We start from the raw sequence: 6,645 nt of genomic DNA, 5'->3' as shown, positions 1-6,645 counted from the left end.
CAACATTATTTTATCATAACTTATTATATACAATAATTTTATCTAGTTATGCATATGATAATTTATAATTGAAAGATGGTATAAAAAATATATAACCTATTTCTCTTATTTTTAAATTCGTATTAATAATTTTTATTAGTTGATAACATAAAAATAATTTATATTGATATATATACATATATGACTATTAAACTCTAACTAATAACTTGTGTAACACATAATTGGATATTTTTAATATTTTGTGAATAAAAAAAATTAAATATTTATTATGTAAAAATTGATAAAATCCGAACACTTAATAATGATATTAGTGCATGTTGTGGACTGGTGGTAGAGAAAGCAAGGGAGTGGTTGGATTCAGTGTATTTGAGTGATTTCTTATGCACTGTTCCTTTTACTAACTTTGTTGGTTGAGAATTGAGATGAAGAAATGAAAATGGGTGTGCATGGACATGGAGTCCGCAAGTTGTGTATTGCTTTTTCCTTGTCTGGTATTTATTTTATTGCAAGGAAAAGGGAGCACACGAGTTGTGGGCAGAGACATGTGTGGTGTCAGGTGTGTCTCTCTATCAGTACTATGTTTTATTTTATGTTTCGATATACAATACTAGGTCTAGGTGATTTTGATTTCATGAATCGAGAGGACTTTTGTTCTGTCCTTTCCCTTTCTATCATGGGAACCCACAGTTCTGCTCCTGCAAGTTATGACGATCTTTGCTTTGTCTCAATCACTCTTCCATTCATTCATCAAAATATCATATATATCTTTTTATCTAGGAATCACGAAAAATAAGAGAAAAAAAAATTACGGCCTCAATTGTATCATTTTCGAATTAAATAACAATAATAATAATAATAATAATAATAATAATAATAATAATAATAAAAGTTAGTTGAGACATGTGTAGTGATTCGAATGCTACTCAATTGTATCATTTTCGTATTACATAACAATAATAACATAGTTAATCATTCATACACGGGTATGTAAAAAAATTTATACTCACAACCAATCATATTTTTTAAATTATTTTATTTTACTTTTATTTGATTAAATGAGCAAATGACATAATATTATTAAGAAATATGTTTGGTTGCTAGTGTAAAATTTTTTTTACACTGATAGATAGTTAACTCATAATAATAATAAAAAAAGTTAGTTGAGGCATGTGTAGTGATTCTAATGCTAATATATATACAGAGAGTAGGAATTTGATTATTTCATAGTAAATCTACTTAAATTTACTCCGTTTAATAATTTAATCGTTGAATTTAAAGTTCTTAATACATTAATTAAATTTGCAAATTTTAAAAAATTTAAAAATTATTTGATACATTAATTTGAATTAATAAAACGAAGTATTAAATGATTTTCAAATTTTTTAAAAATTTGTAAATTTGACTTATACATTAAGAATTTTAAATTCAAATGTTGGGTCGTTAAAATTTGATATAAAATATAAGTTATCGAACGGAATAAGTTTATGTTTAGGATTTAAGGTTTAAGGTTGATATAAACCCTAAAGTAAACGAATCTTTCTTCATATATATATATATATATATATATATATATATATATATATATATTAGAAGGAATTTATTTATTATATTTTAATTTTTTATAAAAATATTTATTTTTTAAGAAATTAGAAGAAAAGAATCTCCCATTTCATACCAATTTAGGGACAGTAAAAACAACGGGAAAATTATTTTTTTTTCGGTAAAAAATGGATTTGCTTATACTTATTTTATAATTAACAATAATAAAAAGAAAAACCAATAGAAAAATAAATATCCCATAAAATATATTAAAGTGTATCAACACTATTTAATACATATTTATAAGATATTATTCAAAACTGTTTAATACATACTTATAAGATATTATTTACAACATTCTGACTGTTATCACGCATTCATCATGGTTTTCAAATTTTAATTATTTAAAGTCAATTATGTATTGACGTGTATGAAATGAATTGGTCGAATTGTTTATCAATAAATTTTTGAATTACTTAAATATAACATTTTATTTCGTTGCACTAAGAACACAACAAAGAGAGAGGTTGTTATCATGTTACAAAGAGAGTTGACGACAATTTGCATGTTATTTTGAGCATTCATGGAAATTCTGTTTAATCTTATTAGTCAAAGATATAGGTTAATTAAATTATAATGAAAAATGCATACTAATTCGTTGAATAGAAAAATATGTCACCACAAAAAAGTCTTATGTTCCTTTTTTCCGTTGAAAATTTATATGATGTTATGGTATCGAATTAAAGCTGCACAAAAAGTTGAAACTTTCAATGAAAAAGACTGTAATGGTAATGCAGCGTGCTGCTATAAGTATGATAGCCGCCACAAATCCATGACACCCAAGAAGACTAGCCACACTATGCTAACTCAACTAAGAAGAATGTTTCTTAATTAATTTACTAACTATCTATATAGTTCATTTGTTTTGAACCAATGCGAACGAAGAAGTTAAGTTTTTCTTCTTTTTTTTTATTCTAATGTAGCTCATTTCATTCGAATCAACTATTTTATTATTCAATTATATTTGAATGCGTGTTATTTTATTCAAATACATAATTTGGACTACTTCATTTTATTCGAATATGATATTATTTATTCAAATGGCCATAGAAGACATGAGCTACACCTTTTCTTTTACTATATGGTCAACAAAACATTTCTGTGAAACTGAAGCACATACCATCCATAGGGAATGTGTCCTCTTTACATACAATGTTTAATCAACGTCAACTATTTAAATAAGATAACCATTTATTTGAATAAATATATTGTTTATTAAAATATATATATTCTTCAATTATTGAATAAATAACCATTTTAATATATATTTATTTGGTTGTATTTAAATAAAATGTATGTTATTTGAACATGTAACCAAATAAATATGTTTCATTTATTTAAATGAATAATGAATAGAAATAATAAAAAAATGGTACGTAACATAAAGGAATAAAATTGTAATTTTTTTAATTATAATTTTTTTCAATCTATTCAAACTAGATAACCTTATAATATTATTTATTTATTTTATTTCTTACCTATTTCTCAAATCAAATAATCTTATTTACACCAATTTTTTTTACATATTTTTACTCATTTATTTTTGTTTCTTCTATTTTTCTTTAATTATAATTTATTTTCTCTCAATCTATTCAAACTAAACAACTTTATAATATTATTTATCTTTTATTTCTTACTTATTTCTCTCAAATTTATTTTTACTCATTTATTTCTATCTCTTCTCTTCTCACAACCAAACATAGTGTCAAGCGATTAAAGAGTTGAATTTGATTGAGGAGTTTAGAGACTTAAGCTTGGTATGTGAGCTTACCCCTGGGAGCTTTAAATTGGGTATGTTGAAGGTGTCTAGTAAAATTGATTGATGAGGTTGGAGAAGGCCAAGAGTTAGATCTTTTCTTAGTAAACCAAGTAAAGAGGATTGGTAGAGATATAAATAGACCTTTTCGAGTAGGAATTGATGGTGTTTTGAGGCTCAAGGATAGAATCTATGTGCCTAATAATCAAATTTAAGAAGATGATCTTAGAAGAAGGACATAAAAGTAATCTTAGTATTCACACAAGAGTCATGATGATGTATTGGGACCTTAGGAAGGTGTTCTGGTGGTCTAAGATGAATAAAGAAGTAGAAAAGTTTGTGTATTTGGGTTTAGTATACTATAAGTCTAAAGTAGAATATCATAATAAGCCTTTAGAACTTTTGCAACCTTTAAATGTCCTTGTTTGGAAGGGGATAATGCATCTATGGACTTTATTGTGAGTTTACCTAGGACGTTTAGGAAGAATCCTAAGTTTAATAAAAGAGTCATATCTAAACCTCTTCATTCAGGAAATTCGGGGACGAATTTCTTAAAAGGAGAGGAGTATTATAACATCCCATTTTTCAAAAATACTATTATTATTATATAGTATTGGTCAAAATTATTTTATTATTATAAGAGAATATTATTTTGTACGTATTAAATAAGTGTTTTTTATTAGCATTTTAAATGATTATTTGTGTGTTTTAAGGGATAATTTAGAAGTTGATTAATTATATATTTTATTATAAAATCTAAAAGGTTGATTTTATAGGATATTTTGATATTGAAACTATATTATTATATTTTGGGTCAGAAATATGTTATTATTATTATTAGGGAAAAACTATTTCATATAATATATTTATTTAATTATTTTTGGGGAAAAGAGAAACAAGTCAAGAAGAGAAGGAAAATGAATTGAATTGACCATTATTTTTAAGAAATGGTCAAATAGAGTTAACCCTAACTGCCTCATTTTACGTTATGAAAGATTAGAGGAAAAATAGAGAGCTTTGAGGAAGAGTGCTCAGGAATAATCTCATTTGGCATTGAGAGAAAAGGAAATTTTTGTATGTGAAGTCACATGAGAGAATGGGTAGAGGGAGGGAGTTCCCTAGAATTCTTAGTAACTTTATAATGTTTTCTATTTATATATTTGGTAATTCGGATGAATTCTACTCGTATTGGTGGTGTTAGATGTTAAAAATCGATGTTCTAAGAGAGAGATTGAATTAATTGAAATGTGTATCTGAATTAGGGTTCATGAGGGATTGGGTTTTATCAATTGGTATGTTATTTTGTGAAATTGATGATTCAATCAGGTTTATATTGATTTATAAATGTAGTTGTTATATTATTTGATAAAATTGAAGATGTAAATGATAATTAAATTCATTGGAATGTGCTATGTAAATTAGGGTTCTTGTAAATCGATGAGCACTCTTAGTTATATAAATTAATGTGTAATCGAGAGATTTTAGTTATGGAAGTACCTTAGTATTTTTGTAATATCTTTTTGTGTGATTAATCAAATCAATTTCTATTTATTCGGTTAGAAATTAGACACTTAGGGTTATAATTTAGACTCTAAAATCGTGTAAAAATGTTAAGAATTATTTGAATTATGAGAGTTATAAGTTTAGTCTCCATTATAGTGCGTTAAATATTAAGTTTTGTGTTGTTAGTCATGTGAGGTGACCGTAACGACATTTTTAGGCTTCATGTTTTTCACAAAAGTTGTAACTTTGGATGTTAGCTTTCTAATGACTTTGGAATTACTCAAAAATGATGTGTATAACTCAAGTTATGGTTATTTTAGTGAATAAAGATCAAGTTGTCAGCATGGATTACATCTGTTTTGGTTTTTTTTTTTTAATTTCAGTTAAGTAGATGATTTTTTTTAGAATTTCGTGTCTTCATAAAAGTTTCAGATTATCCTCTTATATTTCTTTTGAGATAGATTTGAGTTTATTTGAATGAGCATAACTTTCTATGTGTTATTTTCTCTTATATGCATGTTGTTTTGATGTTCTAAGGTATTATCATGTGGATTAAAAAGTGGTTTAAAGTTGTATGATACTATGTTGTAGAGTTGGTTCATATATTTATGATGATGTGATGTGAATTCATGGTGAATTGCGTGAGGGGTATGTGAACTATTGTTTTATGTGGATTTATCCATATTATGTATGTGATGTGGAATTGAGTTGTGGACTATGGTGTGATGTCTTGGCACAAATGTATGCATGACACAACGCTGGGCATGTGATACAACAGTGGTGGTGTGAGCATGACATAGTGCGGGATGTCTGACAATTAGCATAGATGTATGCGTGGCACGACATTGGACGTGTGATGCAACAACGGTGATGTAAACATGACATGGTGTTGGTTGTGTGATATGGTAGATATGGATGATTTGTGTATCAGTGTGATTTGGGATGTGGTGATAGAATATATTAACTTAATATTGGTGAAATTTAACTGGATGTTGGAAAAACTGTGATTGTATAATATGTGGCATTGAAACTATTTGTGAAAATTCCTAGTGTATTTACATATAAATATTTTCTTTTCTCACTATACATCTTGTGGTTGTTTTTAGGTGAGGAAAATTCGTACATGAGTGACATTCAAGATGTCAATAACCGAGTAAGGGTGTGCTCTGATAGTGTGACATCAAGGCAAAGAACTTATAGGACATGAACTTTATTGTATTTGAAGTTTACATTTATTTCTTTGGAACATTTTATATGAACTTTTATTTTTCTTAAACTTTGTTTCAATCATTACTTCTAAAATATTTGTAATAAGGTATGGAATTCAACATCAATCTAAAGTTGGATGGTGTGCTCCATAGCTTCAACTAATATTGACTACAAACAGTGATGTGGAAAAAAGCAAAGATGATCCACCCACAACAAGGAGGGTAGATAGGGATGGCAATGGGACATGATAGGTATGGATTTCATTGTACCCATTCTCATTTGCATTCCCATACCCTATCTTGACGGGTATAAAATTTGTATTTTCATCCTCATCTCTATCAGGTATCAGATACACCCGAACTCGCCCCATACCTATCTAAAATTTAATTAAATAATTTTTTTAAAAAAACCAAAATTTTAACATGGAGTAGCAATTATAAAATTATAGTAGTTAAGTTTAATTTGACATAAAATTTAAAATAGAGTAAGAATTACATAAATATTAAAAAATTTAAAAAAATTAAGTTTTAGAAATTTAAAGCGAATACGAGACATGTAAATATATACTCATCTCCATC

Source organism: Cajanus cajan, chromosome 1 (assembly GCF_000230855.2).
Source record: "Cajanus cajan strain Asha chromosome 1, NIPB_CcT2T_4, whole genome shotgun sequence".
NCBI classification, from domain to species: domain Eukaryota; kingdom Viridiplantae; phylum Streptophyta; class Magnoliopsida; order Fabales; family Fabaceae; genus Cajanus; species Cajanus cajan.
Note: the sequence above shows the minus strand (reverse complement) of the source record.